This window comes from Triturus cristatus, chromosome 8, assembly GCF_964204655.1.
Source record: "Triturus cristatus chromosome 8, aTriCri1.1, whole genome shotgun sequence".
NCBI classification, from domain to species: Eukaryota; Metazoa; Chordata; class Amphibia; order Caudata; family Salamandridae; genus Triturus; species Triturus cristatus.
The window spans coordinates 1,264,771,970-1,264,793,094 of NC_140591.1; positions in this window are offsets into that span (position 1 = coordinate 1,264,771,970).

The following is a 21,125-nucleotide window of genomic DNA, read 5'->3' on the forward strand; positions in this document are numbered from 1 at the left end:
TAATTCTGCGTCTAAGGATTTAAATAACCATATGTTTTCTTGCAACTTTAGGCACTTCACACACACAGCCCCACTGCTCACACACACAGGCATCAAGACAGCAACAGAATGCTCTGAGCCCCACCAGTGTTTGCCACACACACATGCGTCTCGCATCTCGTGTTTTCTTCCAGCTTTGGCCCGTGTTCTCTTTGCCTTTCAGTACTCAGCTTCCCCGTAACCACCATTTAACTAACATCCTGCCACACTCATTCCATTTTCATCCTCGCTTTCACTTTCATGCCCGTGTTCTCTTTGCCTTTCAGCTCACAGCTTCTCCGTAGCCACCATTTAACGACCATCCTGCCACACTCATTCCATTTTCATCCTCGCTTTCACTTTCATGCCCGTGTTCTCTTTGCCTTTCAGCACACAGCTTCTCCGTAGCCACCATTTAACGACCATCCTGCCGTAAACACCATTTAACTACCATCTTTTTAGTTAAAATAAAAGAATTGCCTCTAAGGGTTTAAGGAACCATAGAAATACAAGGCAAGGCAGCAACAGAACGCTCTGAGCCCCACCAGTGTTTGCCACACACACATGACTCTCGCCTATCTCTCCCCCGCCCTCCCCCTCCGTGTTTTCTTGCAGCTTTGCCCAGATCTGAGTCCCAAACAACCAAAATAATAAGTTTGCCCTGCACGTTTTCTGCGCTTACAAAGTTAACGTATGCCGCGCACATTCCCTTTCCATCCTTCTAAGGTCGATAACATTAGCTCCATTAATTCTGCGTCTAAGGATTTAAATAACTGTTAGACCCGGCCCTCGTAACATAGCCATCCCTGTCCTCGCACCACATAACCTGACCCCTGCACCTCACGCAGCCTCCGAGCCCACGGCCTAGCCGATCCTTCCCACCAGAACACACACACACCCGACCCGGACTTCCCCGTCCGTGGCCTTCCTCCCTTCGGCCACACCGGGCCCGCGTGCCCACTCCATGCACCATGATGGCCGCCCGGCCCCAGCACGACCCTGGCCTAGAGGCGCCACTCCGGCTGGAGGACATCGCGCTCCCATTGGGATGAGAGAGGGAGGAGCAGTTTCCATCGCACCTCTGAGCTCCCCTGGGAAGGTGGGTTTCGATCGGCCATCCGGCCTCCCCGAGGGCTGGCTCCACACCTGCTGGGTGTCTGGGACTCCTCCCGACCCGGCCCTGAAAGGATCAAAAGACAATGGCAGGAAACCCCGACAAGCGACCCCCAGGTGACAAGACCCCCGCCTGCACAGACTCCGGACATCAAAGAGGAGTCGTCCTATAACAAGGGGTGCTCTGGGACTGTCCGGCAGATTCGCCTTTAGAAACACCTGAGCCCTGCTGAGTGACTCGCGGCTCCCTGAAGATCGTAAGACCTCCGAACCTGTGCTTGAGCCCTGCTGAGTGACTCGCGGCTCCCTGAAGATCGTAAGACCTCCGAACTTGTGCTTGAGCCCTGCTGAGTGACTCGCAGCTCCCTGAAAGATCGTAAGACCTCCGACTTGTGCTTGAGCCCTGCTGAGTGACTCGCGGCTCCCACAGACTCTCTTGGTCCCGCCGGACCCCGACGACGACCAGCGTATCCCTCAGCTCGAGGATTGTGAGCTGTACGCCGGGTACGCTCCTGCATTTGATCCATTTCCCCAAAGACTGTCCCGCTACCTCCTACCCCCCTCCAAGACTCTGTGAGCCCGCGCTCCACTTGTATATATTTGCCTTGCTGATCATAAAGATCCTACAACTCCGATCTGATAAAGATTTGCTCTTAAGAACTCCCAGTGTGGTGTCTCTTTGTCGTGTGGTGCCGAGTGTACGATCCTAGATACGAGAATCCTCCCCTGAGGAGTCTCCCGCCAGTGCCCGGCTACGATACCTCGAAGGTTGGTCTCAGGATAGCCAGGGCCCCCTCCGGGCTCCTCTGAGGTCGCCTTCTAACATTGGTGGCAAGCGACGGGATTCGGGCCCATAATCTAGAGATCGTACCGTGAACGGCTGACGCACTACCGACAAAGATGGCAGAAGGAAACGCCGTGGTTCTCACAGAAAACGACACCAGTACCGTGTTCCAGGCGGAACAACTGGAGGAGTACACACACACAGAACTGAAGCAATTCTGCAAAGAACTCAAAATCGCTACCACTGGTCTCAACACCAAAGAAGATATGCAGAAGGCACTAAAAGCTTGGGTGGATTCTGGAGCCCCCCGCCCAGAAGGAGCGGTGGAGCTCCACGACGAAGCTGGACCCTCCCAAGGAGAACGCAGCAGCAACCAGGTGCGAAGCTTCGTACCAGACGGGGGCCTATCCCCGGAGGAATTCGCAGACAGAGAAAGAAGTCGCCATCACAAACTCGAATTAGCCAAACTCAAAATCGAGGACGAGTTGAAATTAGCCGAGAAAAAGCTAGCAGTGGAACAGATGCGGGTGCAAGGAGAACTAGAAGAGAAGAAACTCCAACGGGAACACGAAGGAAGAAGACTTCAACTGGAGCACGAACGCAGCTTGAAGGAAATGGAGCTAAAAGCAAAAAGCGAAGAAGCGCGGCCCCCGGGGAACCGAGAGGCGGCCTCCCCGGCGGAGCAGAAGGTCCACATCCCCAAGGATGTGGTCAAAGAATATTACAAAAACGATGACATTCAACAGTGGTTCAGGGCCTACGAGGTCGCCATGACCTCCCATCGGGTCCCGCAGAAGGATTGGGGGGCCGGGTTGTGGGGACGATTCCTGAGCGAAGGGAGAGACACCCTGCTCGACCTACCAACCTCCATGCAGACCTCCTACGACCACATGAAAGAGGCCCTCCTCACAAGGTACGGCCTCACCCCGGAGATGTACCGCCAGCGGTTCCGGGACTGCAGGAAGATCCCGGGCACCACCTGGGTGGAGTATGTAAACTTCTTCAGCCGCGCATTCGATGGGTGGATCAAGGGCAGCAAGGTAACCACCCTAGAAGAACTAACCGACCTCATGTTGTGGGAACACCTGGCTGCGAACTGCTTTGTGGAACTGCGCCAGCATCTGCTCGACAGCAAGCTCACGGATCCGAGAAAGCTGGCTGTCGAGGCGGATCGCTGGACCAACACCCGGGTCTCCCGGGGCCCTGTAGGAGAGTACCCCCGAGCCAGTCAGGGACCACCCCGCCAGAGAGGGGGGGGAACCAGGGAGGGCAGAGAGAGTCCCAGTCCAGTCCCCCGAAGACCCAACCTCCACCTTTCCCGGCACCCCCACCAGCTGTATCCGCCCCCCCCCTGAGACGGGGGCACCGGGTGACCATCACTTGTTTCCGTTGTCAGAAGCCCGGGCATTACGCCAACGACCCTGAATACCCCATGGCCCCACACACCACCCAGGCAGCACCCCCGCTAGACAGATAGCCAATGTAGCACTGGGGGAGGAGGTTGAGGAGACCGTAGAGTGGGAACCCGCAGCCATGGCCCTAGTATCCTTAGGAGATAGAGAAATGGTCCCTGGAAGCCTCCTGCCCTCCAACACGAAGAAATATGGGCAGCTCGTAACGATCAATGGCCACCAAGTAGAAGCCCTCCGTGACACCGGGGCCAGCATCACCGGTGTCCTCAGTCATTTGGTCAACGAAGACCAGGTCCTCCCCAATGTCTTTTGCCCGGTCAGTTCCGCTGACAACACGGAAAGTCTGTGTAAAGTAGCCCTGGTGCCTTTTGAATGGGGAGGGGTGGTCGGTAAACTGAAAGTCGCAGTGAGAACCTCCCAGCCAGTCGACTGTCTCCTGGGGAACGACCTGGAAAGTTCCCCCTGGAAACAAGTCGAGCGCAAGACCCACCTAGGGATGATGGGTCTCCCTGAGTGGGTGTGCGCCACCACCCGATCCATGGCGGCCCGACTGACCCCCCTGGGGGAAGTTGACGACGCCCCGACCACTGAAGATAGGATGGTCCCCGCCGAGGGTCCCCACATCCCCCCACAAGAAGGGTCGGTCGCCAGTGACGAACCCCCACCTTCCGACTCCGCACAGGTCACTGAGTTAGGCGATCTGCCCGAATTGGCCCAGTGGCGCCACGAGGGGGTCCCCTCCCGAGAGGAGTTCTGCCGAGAGCAGGCTACCTGTCCTTCCCTGGTCGGGCCCCGGCAACAGGCAGAGGCCCAGGCCGCGGGCGACCAAACTGGAACGCACCGGGTGTATTGGGAGAATGACCTTTTGTACAGCGAGCAGAAGTCGGTGGAGCTGGGATCCGCCCGGGTGCTGGTGGTACCCCTACGCTTCCGAGACCTCCTCCTGGGCTTGTCCCACGACGTTCCCCTCGCAGGCCACTTGGGCCAGGACAAAACCTACAGTCGCCTCGTGACTCACTTCTACTGGCCCAGAATGAAAGCAGATGTAGAAGCCCACTGCAAGTCCTGTCCCACATGCCAGGCCAGTGGGAAGAGCGGAGGAAAGCGCAAGGCTCCCCTCCAACCCTTCCCTGTCGTCAGTACCCCTTTTGAGCGGGTCGGGATCGACATCGTGGGGCCTCTGGACCCCCCAACCTCCCAAGGGCACCGCTTTATCCTCGTCCTGGTGGATCATGCCACCCGATACCCTGAAGCCATACCCCTGCGCACCGTCACAGCCCCCGTGGTGGGCCGGGCGTTGATGGGAATCTTCTCCCGTATGGGTTTTCCCCGCGAGGTCGTGAGCGATCGCGGTACGAACTTCATCTCCAGATACATGATGTCCTTGTGGCAACAATGCGGAGTGTCCTATAAATTCACCACCCGTACCACCCCCAAGGAAACGGCCTGGTGGAGCGGTTTAACCGGACTCTGAAGGGGATGATCGCGGGCCTGGAAGAGCCCCTCCGGCGTAAGTGGGACGTCCTGCTCCCCTGCCTCCTGTTCGCCTACCGAGAAGTTCCCCAGAAATCCTTGGGGTTCAGCGCCTTTGAGTTACTCTACGGGCACCCCGTCCGGGGGCCCCTCAGCCCGGTCAAGGAAGGGTGGGAGGCGGCGCCCCGAGGCCACCCCCGAGATGTGTTCCGATACGTCCTGACTCTCCGAAACCAGACTAGGAAGTTCAGAGAGATGGCCAAGGCCACCCTGGAGGCGAGCCAGGAAGAGATGAAGCGATGGTACGACCAGAATGCCACTCTGGTCGAGTTTCAGCCGGGCCAGCAGGTATGGGTCATGGCCCCCGTGAAACCCTGCGCCCTCCAGGATAAATGGACCGGGCCCTTCAAAGTGGTTGAGCGGAAGAGCCAGGTCACGTACTTGGTGGACGTCCAGTCCCCACGGGACCCCCTCCGGGTCCTCCACGTGAACCGCCTCAAGCCCCACTTTGTGTGGACGGAGCTGAGCCTCCTGCTGGCCACTGATGACGGGTCCGAGGAGGAGTCGGATCCCCTCCCTGATCTCCTGTGCACCAAAGAGAAGGACGGCTCCGTAGAGGGAGTGAACCTCTCCCCATCCCTCACTTCCCAGCAACGTGAGGATTGCCGCCAGCTCCTAGGGCAGTTTTCCGACCTCTTCTCCCTGGTCCCCAAAGTCACCGACTGGTGTGTCCATGACGTGGACACCGGAGACAGCCCGCCGGTGAAACACCGAGCCTACCGAGTCCCTGATCGGGTCCGGTCCTGCATTCATGCCGAGGTCTCGAAGATGTTGACCTTAGGAGTGATCGAACCCTCAGACAGTCCCTGGGCCAGCCCCGTGGTTCTGGTCCCGAAAGCAGCTGCCCCCGGTGTCCCCCCAGAACTCCGCTTCTGCGTGGACTACCGGGGACTCAATGAAGTCACCCGAGCCAATGCCCACCCCATTCCCCGAGCCGACGAGCTCATTGACCGGCTCGGGGCTGCTCGGTTCCTCAGCACCTTCGATCTCACCTGCGGCTACTGGCAAATTACGCTCACAGAAGGAGCCAAGGAGCGGTCCGCCTTCTCCACCCCGGATGGGCACTATCGCTTTCGCGTGATGCCCTTCGGGATGAAAAATGCCCCGGCCACCTTCCAGCGACTGGTAAATAGAGTCCTGGCCGGGCTGGAAAAATTCAGCGCTGCCTATCTAGACGATATCGCAGTTTTTAGTTCCGAATGGAGTGAGCACCTCCAGCACCTCCGGAGGGTGCTAACCGCCCTGCGCCAGGCAGGCCTCACCGTGAAAGCCAGCAAGTGCCAGATTGGGCAAGGTTCGGTAACCTACCTGGGGCACCAGGTCAGAAGCGGCCAGGTCGCCCCTCTACAGCCCAAAATCGACGCCATCCTAGCCTGGGAACCCCCCACTACCCAAACGGAGGTCCGAGCCTTTCTGGGCCTCACGGGCTACTACCGGAGATTCATCTGGGGGTACGGCAGCCTCGTCGGCCCCCTCATGGGACTCACGTCCAAGAAACAGCCCAAGAAAGTGCAGTGGACCCCTGCCTGCCAAGAGGCGTTCGATGCCCTGAAAGCGGCCATGTGCACTGCCCCCGTCCTCCAGGCCCCCGACTACTCCAAGGAGTTTGTGGTTCAAACGGACGCCTCTGAGCATGGAATTGGGGCCGTCCTGTCCCAGGTGAATGACCAAGGCCTAGACCAGCCCGTAGCCTTCCTCAGCCGAAGGCTGTTGCCCAGAGAACAGAGATGGAGCACCATCGAGCGCGAGGCGTTCGCCGTAGTCTGGGCCCTCAAGAAGTTACGCCCTTACCTGTTCGGCACCCATTTCAAGGTCCAAACCGACCATCGCCCCTTGCGATGGCTCATGCAGATGCGAGGAGAAAACCCCAAGCTACTGCGGTGGTCAATCTCCCTCCAGGGGATGGATTTCACCGTGGAGCATCGCCCTGGTACTGACCACGCCAACGCCGATGGCCTCTCCCGGTTCTTCCGCCTCAGCGAAGAGAACCCCCAAGAGGATGGGTAGTTCTCTCCGGCTTTCAGCTGGGGGGGACGCGTGTTAGACCCGGCCCTCGTAACATAGCCATCCCTGTCCTCGCACCACATAACCTGACCCCTGCACCTCACACAGCCCCCGAGCCCACGGTCTAGCCGATCCTACCCACCAGAACACACACACACCCGACCCGGACTTCCCCGTCCGTGGCCTTCCTCCCTTCGGCCACACCGGGCCCGCGTGCCCACTCCATGCACCATGATGGCCGCCCGGCCCCAGCACGACCCTGGCCTAGAGGCGCCACTCCGGCTGGAGGACATCGCGCTCCCATTGGGATGAGAGAGGGAGGAGCAGTTTCCATCGCACCTCTGAGCTCCCCTGGGAAGGTGGGTTTCGATCTGCCCTCCGGCCTCCCCGAGGGCTGGCTCCACGCCTGCTGGGTGTCTGGGACTCCTCCCGACCCGGCTCTGAAAGGATCAAAAGACAATGGCAGGAACCCCCGACAAGCGACCCCCAGGTGACAAGACCCCCGCCTGCACAGACTCCGGACATCAAAGAGGAGTCGTCCTATAACAAGGGGGGCTCTGGGACTGTCCGGCAGTTTCGCCTTTGGAAACACCTGAGCCCTGCTGAGTGACTCGCGGCTCTCTGAAGATCGTAAGACCTCCGAACCTGTGCTTGAGCCCTGCTGAGTGACTCGCGGCTCCCTGAAGTAAGACCTCCGAACTTGTGCTTGAACCCTGCTGAGTGACTCGCGGCTCCCCGAAAGATCGTAAGACCTCCGACTTGTGCTTGAGCCCTGCTGAGTGACTCGCGGCTCCCACAGACTCTCTTGGTCCCGCCGGACCCCGACGACGACCAGCGTATCCCCCAGCTCGAGGATTGTGAGCTGTGCGCCGGGTACGCTCCTGCATTTGATCCATATCCCCAAAGACTGTCCCGCTACCTCCTACTCCCCTCCAAGACTCTGTGAGCCCGCGCTCCACTTGTATATATTTGCCTTGCTGATCATAAAGATCCTACAACTCCGATCTGATAAAGATTTGCTCTTAAGAACTCCGGGTGTGGTGTCTCTTTGTCGTGTGGTGCTGAGTGTACGATCCTAGATACGAGATTCCTCCCCTGAGGAGTCTCCCGCCAGTGCCCGGCTACGATACCTCGAGGGTTGGTCTCAGGATAGCCAGGGCCTCCTCCAGGCTCCTCTGAGGTCGCCTTCTAACAATAACCATATGTTTTCTTGCAACTTTAGGCACTTCACACACACAGCCCCACTGCTCACACACACAGGTATCAAGGCAGCAACAGAATGCTCTGAGCACCACCAGTGTTTGCCACACACACATGCCTCTCGCATCTAGTGTTTTCTTCCAGCTTTGGCCCGTGTTCTCTTTGCCTTTCAGCACTCAGCTTCCCCGTAACCACCATTTAACTAACATCCTGCCACACTCATTCCATTTTCATCCTCGCTTTCACTTTCATGCCCGTGTTTTTTTTGCCTTTCAGCACACAGCTTCTCCGTAGCCACCATTTAACGACCATCCTGCCACACTCATTCCATTTTTATCCTCGCTTTCACTTTCATGCCCGTGTTCTCTTTGCCTTTCAGCACACAGCTTCTCCGTAGCCACCATTTAACGACCATCCTGCCGTAAACACCATTTGACTACCATCCTTTTAGTTAAAATAAAAGAATTGCCTCTAAGGGTTTAAGGAACCATAGAAATACAAGGCAAGGCAACATACACTCCGAATGCCACTCAGAGCCACATAATTACAGGCCACATAAGTACAATGCACTCAATACAACAGACACTCCAAAAACCAATCAGTGCCACATAGTTACACACCACATAATTACACAGTGCTCAATGCCACATACACTTCAAATTCCACTCAGCGCCACATAATTACACACCACATAATTACCCTACACTCAATGCCACATGCACTCCAAATAACACTCAGTGCCAATTAATTACAATGCAAACAATGCAAGATACACTCAAAATAACACTCAATGCCACATAATTACACACCACTAAAATCAACATACACTCCACACAAAACCACTCAGTGCCACATAACTATATGCTACATAATTACACTCTATCTATCTATCTATCACCCTCACTCTCTATCTATCTATCTATCTATCTATCTATCTATCTATCTATCTATCTATCTATCTATCTATCTATCTATCTATCTATCTATCTATCTATCTATCTATCTATCTATCTATCTATCTGATCTATCTATCTATCGGACTATTGCACATTATCTATCTATCTATCGCATCACCACAGCATCACTTAGCACCATCACAGCATCACTCAAGGGCACCACTACATCACTATGCGCTACCACAGCATCAATTAACGCCACAGCATCACTCGACACCACCACAACATCACTCACCGCCACCACAGTATCAATCTGTACAACCATTCAACAACAACTGGCTCTAATATGTTCTCTCAATATTTAGGCTTTATTACAAATGGCACAAAAAAATGATAATATTTAACTTCTGTTCTTGGATTTTAGGCGCAATTAAATACACTAAACATAATCTTCACAAGAGTTATTAACAAAAGTTTAAACGTTTGCCATTATAATTTACATTAACTTTTATTTAAGTATTAATTATTTGCAAAAAGTAAAAGCCATTGTTATTTGTAATATCAATACATCTAAGCCACGTAAATACAACACATATTGCATTACAAATGCTATATGTGTCACATTTGCAACAGTTAAAACTATTGACATTGTACATGAGAAAGCTAGTAATTTCAATATTTTCAATACCAACACATAAATAAAAAATTAGTCAATTTACAATACAAAAAGCTCAAACTTTACTAATGCGAGACCTATTGCATTGCAAATGCTTGTTAAATAGAGGTGGGTGAAACTTGCGAAGTTTCTTTCCTCGGAATTCCGTGCAGGTGCATAAAAACTTTGTGAGATTATGCTGAGTTCTTCTAGCGGCAGAATCAACACACTGTGCTGATTTTTAGTGCAGGGAGCTTGTTCCACACTGCAAAATCAATATTAACAGCACCACACAGTGGGCTAGAAGGCGCTATTTCTTTCCTGCCAGTTGAGTAGATTTTCTACTTGAATGGCAGCTTTCCCAACACAAGCAGCAGCTTTCTCACTGCGAATGGTTACCACTGCCAGCTACTGCCTGTGTTGAGAAAATCTCACCAGGTGCCGTCCTAGCGCCCGACAATCGCACTAGGGGATGCAAATTCTCACTTGCGCTCGGCAATATAACATTAGCAGACCACACAGGAGAAAAATCTCCGCCCCTCGGCGGTTGACAGAGTTTTGATAGAACTCCGTGTTACAAGCGTCACGCAGTGTGGGCGAACCTCTGCGAATACCATGCAGTGTGCCCTATGGGCATTTAGGCCCTAGCTTAGGGGTGGCGTATAATAAAAAGGAAGGTTTAGGCCTGGGAAAGGGTTATTTTACCAGGTCAAAGTTGCAGTTTAATAGCTGCCAATCCAGGCTGCAAGGGCAGGCCTGGAGACATGTTTTAGAATGCCTCTGCAGTCGGTTGCACAATGAGTGATACAGCCCACCAGTAGCATTTAATTTACAGGCCTTGGGTGCATTGTTTACCATATACTGTGGACTTAGAAATAAATTAGATGTGCCAATTAGGTACATGCCAATTTTACTAGGTTTAAAAGGGAGAGCACCAGCACTTTACCTCTGGTTAGCAGGGCTAATGTGCACAGAGTTCTATGGACAGCATAAACGGGTCCAGCAAACAAAGGCAAACCTCTGAGTCAAAATCATGCAAAGGAGGTGTCATCTCCAACACCATCAGTGCCAACATATGCTTTGGGTGGTTGCACACTCTACAAAATTGCCATTCATTCATTAATTCTTTGAAGTGGAAGCAGAAACGACAACCAACATGAATGTGCATGTGCAATATCACCATAGCAGAGTAAATCTGCACAGAAGCAGAAAATAACACACAAGAGGATGATAGTTAAGATGAGATTACTCTACTCAGTGTATGACAAATTTGCTTCTCTCCTAAAAGTCACTCCTGTGGAGGGAAACCCAGCAGAAGCAGTATCAGAAAATGAGTTATAACTTCCGGGCAACAGGAAATTGCCAGAAGAGATGCTGTGTAAATTGAAGCAATGGGAAAATTGATGGTTGACAGGATGAGTGCAATATAAAAAACCTTTGCACTGGTAATCTTGAGACAATGTTCGACTGTATGGAAAACAACGAAAGTCAGCATGAATCTGTGCAGGCACTGATTGTGGCATGTTGTCAAAGCCATCATCAGGACATGCCTGCAATACGTGGCATGGTCAATAATATCTTTACTGATGAAATGAATTCAGCAGCTACCAATTCATCATCAGGTAATCAAACGCCTGTTGTTACTGCTCCAACAGCTCAGCGTATATCGTTGTCACGTGCCTGGACACGGTAGCCCTGACGCAAGTAAAATTGACACATATTCTTTTCCATTTCTTTTTCACATTGCTGAACTTTAGTTGTGTGAGCCTTAAACTCTGTTTTTTGATTGAACCATCTGAATAATGCTAAAAACAAATTGAAAACCAAACAAGTATTTAACACACATATGACTAAACTATAAACATTTTTGATAATGCACCTAAAGGTGCCACAAATCAAAACAGCTGTTCGTACAATGTGTGCATTAAGATAATAAATGTTACTGTTATTCACGAATGATCGATGTGTCCAAAGCTATGAATTGTAACAAAATAACAGTCATTCGAAAAAATGCAAGGAGTGTTGCATACTTCGGCACCTTGATTGTCTGGACCAGTGATACTCAAAGTATGACCTTTACATCCGGCCCCTTGATCAATAGCAGCACTGGGCTGCTGTTCACTCGATTTAGCACTATCTCTAACCAGGTGTTAAATATACAGGCAAGCCTTTATTCAAAGGTTAATTGAAGTTAAAGAAAGGAACTAACTTGGTTGTCCTGCACCATTTAACTTTAGAAACACCTTCATTTTCAAAGCCATCTTGCACTGAAAGTGCCCCCCTCCTCCCCCAGATTGCCACCCTGCTAGCATTGATGGGGCCCTCGGTCACATCACAGACCAAACTTTGTGGCCCCTGCGAAAATGTTTGTGAGTATCCATGGTCTGGACATTCAAACAAAAGGTGAAGGTTTTTGAAATTAGAAGCCAAGAAGAGGAACTACTATTCAACAAATCTAAAAGCATACATAATAGAATGAGCATCGATGCTATAAAAGGATGGATGGAAGTATGACCAAATTTACTAAATCAGTGCCAATCATTTTCACAATATTGTAAGATGATATATACTACTTCTAAACAGCATTGCATGAATGAGTATTCATGCAATGTGCACTATCTTCATGAGACTCTTAAAAACTCCCCACAATGTTTTCTGTCCGCTGTTGTCCCCATTCATGTATTCTCATTGCATGTCTCGAGCTTTAAGAGTAACAAGGACAACTGTAAATAAAAGCAATGCAAATATCAATTGCTGTCCGAGTGCTACTTCCAACATCACGTGTGATGGACCTCTACAACCCCATCACTATCAATGACCTTAATATCCCCATGATCACAGAACTGGTCCATTGGCATCCTGGAGTCCCACAATGTTGGACCCAGTTTTGCTCTTTGAAGGAAGTGACTAGATTAGGGCCACCCGGGTCACTCGCGACCACCTCTCAGCCTTCCATACAAATGAAGAGTTGGTCAGACAGTAGAGAATACAAACCAAGTATATTTTATTTAATTACACTCGAGTGGAGTCCAGTCTGACCAGCCTCCTGGGATTGCTGCAGAAGGACTCTCTTTAGCAAGCATGGTGATACATTATGTACAATTCAGAACCAATAAAGACACACCCTGACTGGAAATTTCCAGTTGGTAGCTGTCGAACAAAGGAAATACAGAAGGATGTGTTTCGATCCTGAGACCAGGCACATGCTATCTCACCGCCAAGGTCACTCTGCTTGCATCCACCGCTCTAAGGGTGGGAGCAGGCCTATCAAGGGGAAAGGTATGTACTAACAAGGACAGTGTATCCATTAGTACAGTGAAGCTCAACCTTGGAGAAACAAAAATGATTGCAGCTGCTTTCAGCTGGGGTAGAGAGAGAGAGAGACCGAAGTTTGTTTCGATCACGGCTCAAAATGGCGGCTGAATATAAAATGGTGCCGCGAATGCTAATGTAAGACATACAATGCAAGGATAACTCAGCTAAACATTTTTATTACAACACCTTGTAGCACTTGACTCTCAGTAGTGATCATGAAAAGCTGTTTAATGCTTGCTCAAGAAGGAAGCATAGTCTAGAAACCTAGAACACAGTAAAATAGCCAAATAATCAATGCCCAGTCAGTACTTCAATATTATAAAAAAGAAAAGCACTTTAATATGTAAAAAACTAAAACAAATAAAGATCATGAAAGAAAAACAGAACTCTCTAGTCCATTCCTAGCAAGAGATCTAAGTCCACATTGATTTTTAGCACCTAGGTTCAGCTCTTTAGTTTAACTTTATATGATTTTGTAGGTAGTGTTCACTAACTGTAGTGTGGGTTAACCACGCCCTATGTACAACGCTAAGTTAGCATAACCTCGATGGCTGTTAGAAAGCCAGCTTGCTGCTTCTGCTGCTTTTGCACGCGACACTGTTGTTACATGTTATTCATTCGAGAACTGCTGACTCGACTTTGCTTTACATGAGAACCGTCTGTTGTTTAACATCTTTAACAGCGAGCAGTGACCTTCGTCTGTACACCGTGTAAGGAACGAGTCTGGGTCACTAGACGGGGCAGGTTGTTGTGTTCAGGTTGATCGTACTACTTCTTAGCCATAACATACATACAGCTGCCAATACCTGAAAGACGAGCCCTTTAATATTACAGAGCAGCATGTTTTCTGTTACATTCGAAACGAAGAGCTGTTGCAGGAGAGAGCATGCTGATCCTGTGATGTGATTCCATAGTCTAGAAACCTAGAACACAGTAAAATAGCCAAATAATCAATGCCCAGTCAGTACTTCAATATTATAAAAAAGAAAAGCACTTTAATATGTAAAAAACTAAAACAAATAAAGATCATGAAAGAAAAACAGAACTCTCTAGTCCATTCCTAGCAAGAGATCTAAGTCCACATTGATTTTTAGCACCTAGGTTCAGCTCTTTAGTTTAACTTTATATGATTTTGTAGGTAGTGTTCACTAACTGTAGTGTGGGTTAACCACGCCCTATGTACAACGCTAAGTTAGCATAACCTCGATGGCTGTTAGAAAGCCAGCTTGCTGCTTCTGCTGCTTTTGCACGCGACACTGTTGTTACATGTTATTCATTCGAGAACTGCTGACTCGACTTTGCTTTACATGAGAACCGTCTGTTGTTTAACATCTTTAACAGCGAGCAGTGACCTTCGTCTGTACACCGTGTAAGGAACGAGTCTGGGTCACTAGACGGGGCAGGTTGTTGTGTTCAGGTTGATCGTACTACTTCTTAGCCATAACATACATACAGCTGCCAATACCTGAAAGACGAGCCCTTTAATATTACAGAGCAGCATGTTTTCTGTTACATTCGAAACGAAGAGCTGTTGCAGGAGAGAGCATGCTGATCCTGTGATGTGATTCCACTAAGCTGATCTATAAGGTATGGGGTCCCCCATGCAAGCCTAAGAGACCTTCTATTAGTCTAATAATACCTTATTAGTTGCTAGAGAAAGGAGGGTGGTTGCTTTCCACTGTAATTATTACTGTGATTGCTCCTTTTATTTTCTATGGTATTGTAACAATGCTGATGGTGCTGATCCTAACCATTTGTCTGCTGGTGTTAGCCAAAGTACTGCATCTTAGGACGTGAGGTTTATAAAATAATCTCTTTAAACTTTACCGTGTCGTTGTTATTCTGTTGTGGACTGATATATAGCTACCAACGGGTATTTCGGATTCCCACCACTCCTGAGAGTATCTAAGTCGCTTGTTCTGGGTTGTCTATACATTGGGACCGCCGAGCTAAATCTCGGATAACGAATGGGACACTAAGCTAGTCGGATAGGGGTTCTTGGTTCTGAGGGGAGTTTCTGGTACACCACAATTCTCTGAGGTCCTGGTTTCCTGCGCATAGTTCTGTGCATAAGCAGAATCCCTGCAACATGGCGCACCTAACGTTTGGTCTTTTGATCTGAAATGCCTTAGTAGTGCTTTTATTAGTCCACAACGCCCTCACTCTAGTTTCTGGATAACGTGAGTGACGGCTTAACCTACCTAGGTTTCGACTAAAGGTTCTTTCAAGCTTGATAATTAAAAAGGTTTTCTTTGTCTGAACCCCAGTGCTACAGTATAGCTTTTCGTTGTTCTTTCAAGTGTCCTGATGGCGGTCAACGTTGCCGCGCATAGTAGGGTTCCCCTGACCGCACATTTGAGGGTCTATGGGGTCCCGGATGATGGCTTGGCTGTTATTTTAGTAGTAGGCGCTGATGCGGCATTCCCGTATGAGTTGTTTTACTCTTGGGTGACGTTTGAGAAAGTGGATGCAACCGACAATTTGTTCCACGAATATACTCACACCGCAATGCCTGCTGCCTATGCCCCTTATCGGACACTTGAAATTCCCCTTAGTGCCTGGCAGCATACTATTTGGTTTAATGGCGCCCTTCCCCATGTGGTAGCGCCGGCGAGAATGGGCCCATTGTCAATTGCAGGGGCCACATGGCCGGTGCTAGCCGGTTATACACCCCATCCTCGCTACATGACTGTGGCGGTGGCGGAGTTACGTGTGCTACACACTGCCCTGATTACAGTCCATAGGGCGTTAGTGCAGTACGTGTCTCGCAGTGTGCAGGTGGGGGCACCTGCGGTTGCGGGACACACGACTGACCATCATGCGACGGTCATAAGTCCAGTTATGGTTAATTCGGTTGTCGGCAAGCACCCCCAGCAGAGGGATGAATTTCCTTACTGGCTTGCTGAAAAATTCGAACAATTTGAAGCCGTGATTCCCAATACTTCTCCTGTGGATAAACACAGGATCCTCACTATAACATTACCTAAGGACCTGGTCCCGGATATTGTCGACTGTGACAATTGGGGCAAGGTCTTTGCTGCGACCTATGCGAAGTGCTACGGCACTCCGTCTATGTCTGTACTGCCCTCGGTCATCAAAAAGGTCCAAGACAATCATGGTGCCGAGGCAGCAATTGAGTTGGGATTAAGGCTTGTCGATAGCTTCGATGTGGTTAGTTCCATGGTTATGGGCAACCTCAAAGGAGATGCCATGCAATTCCAGGTGTGCAATATGATGGCACTTGTGGATCCAGGCGACAGGCCGAAGGAGTTCGCTAAAGTTATAGCGAAAGCCTACAGAGTGGTGGGTCATAGCGCCTTGGGTGTGAAACCCACCGTGGTCATTCCGACTGCAGTACAGCAGCCTAAAGTGAGTTCGTCTACAAAAGACAAAAAACCCAACTTTCCGAAACAAAGTTGGCGAGCTAAGAAACAGGGGAAGCAGCAAGAGAAACGGAGGTCTCGTTCTGCATCACCGGTGCAGACACAAAGTGAACGCACTTATGATTTGCGCGATCGTTCTATTATTAAGTCACCTGATAGATTTCAGGTTCCTGAATAACGCTCTCCTCGTTCTTCACAAGAAACATCGGCTTATCAATCCGGTGGCGGAGATCGTGGAAAGGGAAAGGGTGCTCAAGGTCGTGAGCAGCCCCGTCAGACTGACGGTAAAGGCAAGCAGGACGAGTCTGCACGACAGAGACCCCCGTTTCAAAAGAAGAAAGTTGCTGCTCTAACTGCGAGATATGCCTCAGTACGGACACAGCTTCTGAACCAGACATGGGCACTAACGCTGCTAAACAGCGCGGCGGAAGTTACAATAGTGCGACAAGCGCTGCATCCGTTTCTGGCGGCGACGGCAACTGATACATTTGTAAGTGTTGAAACTGCTGATACTCGCGTAGCTCCCCCCTGAAAGAATGTTTAAAATTAACCTTTTAATTGAGGGTGACATACAACGTAAAATTAAAGTGGTATTTTGGGATCATCTAACCTCCACCTATGATATACTTTTGGCGGAGGCAGATTGGCCCCCAGCTTTCGTGTTAGAGGCTCCTAGAGGGAAGGTGGTAATCCTCCCGTCCTTTGGGCACACAGTGCCACTGGAACATTCTAACAGGTTAGCCGGGGAGTGGGCGCAGGTGCTCGCGCCTGCGTTGTACCGTACTCAGGTTGGCTGGGACAAATTTTCTCCCAATCATAAGATTCCGTTGTGGTCAGAACCCCAGCCACAACCCCAATACCCCATGCGTCGCGAAGCCCGATCTCACGTCGCGTCCATCCTTGAGCAATTGGAATATCAGGGAGTAATTGAGACATGTGTGTCACCCATAAATAATCCTTTATTCACTGTGACGAAGCCTGACGGATCGTACCGTCTAGTTTTGGATTACCGGCACTTAAATTCACACTGCCGGACATGTGCGGTACAGAATACACACAGTTCAGCTCTCGTCGATAGTCTTGTGAGAAAACGTTTTAAAACTACTCTTGACATCTCCAATGGCTTTTATAGCCATAACCTGTCTCCTCATAGTTATGAGTGGACGGCGTTTACCTCGGGTGGCAAACAGAAATGGTTCAAAAGGCTCCCAATGGGCTATAAAACAGCCCCGGGGTCTTTGCTGATCGTGTGGTCTCACTTTTGGAGATGATTGACCCGGAAGCATATTCGTATGTAGATGACATCTACCTAACGGACGACGAGTTGCTTCCACACCTTGCTCGTGTGGATAACATAATAACTATGTTTGCTGACTATGGTTACAAGTTCAACTTTGCCAAGTCCCACATTGCCGAGTTCACAGTGTTGTTCTTGGGGTACAAACTCAATAATGAGGGTCGAGGCTTGGCTCCGCAATTCCTTGAGAAATGCGCACGCCTCAGTACTCCTTCGACACTGAAGAAATTACAATCTGTGCTGGGTTTTCTGAATTTCGGTCGTACCTACATTCCTGATTACGCCCAGCGTATCAAGTCGCTTTATGCCTTGGTACAACCTACTTTTACCAAATCTTGCTGGCTGCCTGAGCATTCGGCTGCATTGCAATCATTGCAGTCTGATCTTCTAGCTTCGAAGTTTTTACAAACTCGTGATAACCACACTAACCTGGTCATTAGAATCGTACCGGGTGCAGTGGGTTTCACCTACTTGATGTTCAATGAGGGCGACACAGTCCCCATTGCATACAAATCTCATCTGTACACTTCGGCTGAGCTGCGCTTCTCCGCTGTCGAGAAAGTACTGACCGCAGTTCAGATGGCGATCTTGAAAGAGCGGTCGCTATCACAGGGAAAGCACATGCTGGTGGTAACACCGTACCCTGCCCTTGAGGCGGTTACTAAAGCCAGTGTACCCAATTCAAAGGCTTTGCATCCAAGGTGGATACAATGGGCAACCTCCTTGACTTCGCCGGACGTCACATATATCTTTGACGCGGCATTACAGACACAGGAGTTCTTGGAGTATGAATTTGTTCATCCGGCTCCTCTGACTTTGCGCCCGCTCGAGGAGTACCATTGGTGGGTCTGCGCAACCCGCAACTGGATCAAAGCACGCCTATTCAGCGGCCTGCGCAATTGTAGTAGGTACTTTCGTGAACGGTGAGTTCCAGTCTGATGTCGTGCATACGCAGTCATTGGGTGATTGTACCGCGCAGTTGGCAGAGCTGAAAGCTCTGGTGCTTGCACTGGAGTTTGCTGATCCTCGGGTCACCACTCTTATAGTGAGTGACTTCTTTTATTATGTTCAATCATACAACGAGAATTTACACTTTTGGAGTCAAAATGACTTTCGTGATTCGAAAGGTAGCACAGTTAAGCACAAAACGCTTTGGGTTCGAGTGGCAGAACTTAAAGAAGGCCTGCCCCATGTGAATGTAATTCACACTCTTGGTCACCAGCGTGTTGGTGTCCATGCTGTCGGTAACAGTTTGGCTGACGAGGCAGCAAAAACCGCAGTGGCAACATATCTAGTAGCAGCACTTACAAGATCCAAAACTAGGATTGATGATGACATCTTGGCAGCTATTGCTGCGTCCGAGACAGGAACGGGCTTTCCGAAAGGATTCCCTTCCCGCTACCATTATCGTTTAAGTATTGATAACGTCCCGTTAGTGAGGATTAACAACGTTGGTGACAGATTGATTCCCAACGCGGACTGCAGACCATCCCTGATTACAGCTGCCCACGAAGGTGTTGCGTCGGTGCATGCCGGCGTTTCGGCGACTGTATCTCTTTTACAGCAACGTTACTGGTGGTACGGTTTGTACAAACAAGCGCGAGCCTATGTCCTTTTATGTGACATTTGCCAGCAGATTAAACCTTCTACTGTCACGCGTCCACCACAAACGCAGCTGTTTATATTTAATCAACCACTTGCGTGTGTTTATTTAGATCACTGCAGTCCTTTTTCCTCTGATACTGCGTACAAGTACATCTTGGTTGCAGTGGATTCGTGCACACGTTTTCTGTGGGTATGGCCGCAAAGGAGTACTGATGCCCGGACGGTCATCAAGGATTTGCGTGTCTTTATTGGAAGTTTTGCATGTGGAACCCTTCATTCTGATCAGGGCCCTGCGTTTGCCTCTAGGGCTTACAAAGAAGCCATGAGAAGTTTGGGGGTCCGAGTCAAATTTTCGTCTCCATACCGGCCTGAGGGCAATAGTGTTGTGGAGCGAATGAACCGTGACCTAAAGCAGTCTTTGACAGCAAGGGTATTAGGTACAGGCCGAAGCTGGCTGACCCACTTGTATGACGTGCAACGTGCACTTAATAATCCCCCCAGAAGGTCTCTGGGTGGGCGGACCCCATACATGATGCTCTTTGGAGTACGAATGTTTGTTCCAGACCTTGAGGGTCTAGACATGGCGGCGGCTGCAGCGCCTTTTGACCTAGATGATCACTGTGCTGTATTGCAGAATCTACAAGAAGCAAGAGACACTCTGGCGAAGGAACACGTACCCTCTACATGCGAAGCTGAGCTCCAGATTCCGGTAGTTGGCTGGCTACCTCGAGTTGGTGATCTGGTCCGTGAGAAGGTGGAGAACAAGAAAGAGTTTGGCCCCTCTTATCGTGCACCAGTCCCGGTGCTTGGAGTCCAGGGTACCCGTACAGTCATTTTACCACCACTTCCTGGTCGCAAGGAAAACAGGTATATAGAGAAAATAAAGATTATGACAAGGCCTATGTGTCCCCTATGTGTTCCCCAACGTTTCGTGTACATGCATGTACGCCATGCATTTTCCCTCCATGGCCTGTCAACCATGATGCCTATGCTATAACGTGGCCTGCCATCAAGTCTCCCATGAGAGAAACGACAAATCTGCACTAAGGCCTACACGTTTTGCATCATGTTTTCCTGCACTCGTGCCATTTTCATGAAAGCCCATTTTGTGGCTCAGCCGGAGCCCGAAAAGAGGTTTCAGGCCTCAGACGCTCTGAGAGCTGCAGCTGCGTATCCTTGGCCTCGCACACTTGGGCCTCAGCCAAAGGGGCCCAGTCCGGGGTGCCGAGATAGTATTGAGCACGGTTATCTGCTTACTCCTACTGAATCACATTCCTGCCTGGAAAAGGAGGAATAAACAAAACCCGCCTGCAAAGGATAGAGCCTAGCCTTTCTGTCTCCCTTTCAGTGATTGCAAAGCTCACGTCAGTGAAAAACCCATAGCCCCCATGTAAGGCCCACGCAGTGAATAAAGAAATAGAAGCCACATCGGCTCTTGGTGATGGGCAACCTATGTCACAGATCAGTTCCTGCTCCGGACTTTAGATATCAGATAATACAAGATGTGCTGGTCGTCCTGACACTGAAGGCCTCTCTTCCAGACTCCCCGGCTGCACAGCAACCTTCCCCCAGTTACACGTCAGTTACACGTCATGCTCGAGTTGAGCACAAGTAAGGCAAAGTTCCAGTAAAATTCCAGCTGATCACGCAACCCCCTCCAGGTACCCACCCACCTATGACACTCACCTATGACTCATCATGTGGACGCCCACATGGACACCCACCTTCACGCCTACTTACACGCCTACATGCTCTTATCTCATTCTCTCTTGCTCTGCCTGAAGCGCTCCTGCTTACGTATAATATTGAATGTATATATACTGTACTCTGTGAATAGAGTTCGAGAAGACTCTTCCTGATCCCTTGTGGTGATGGAACCATTCTCCCTATAACTCGAGTTATTGGAATAA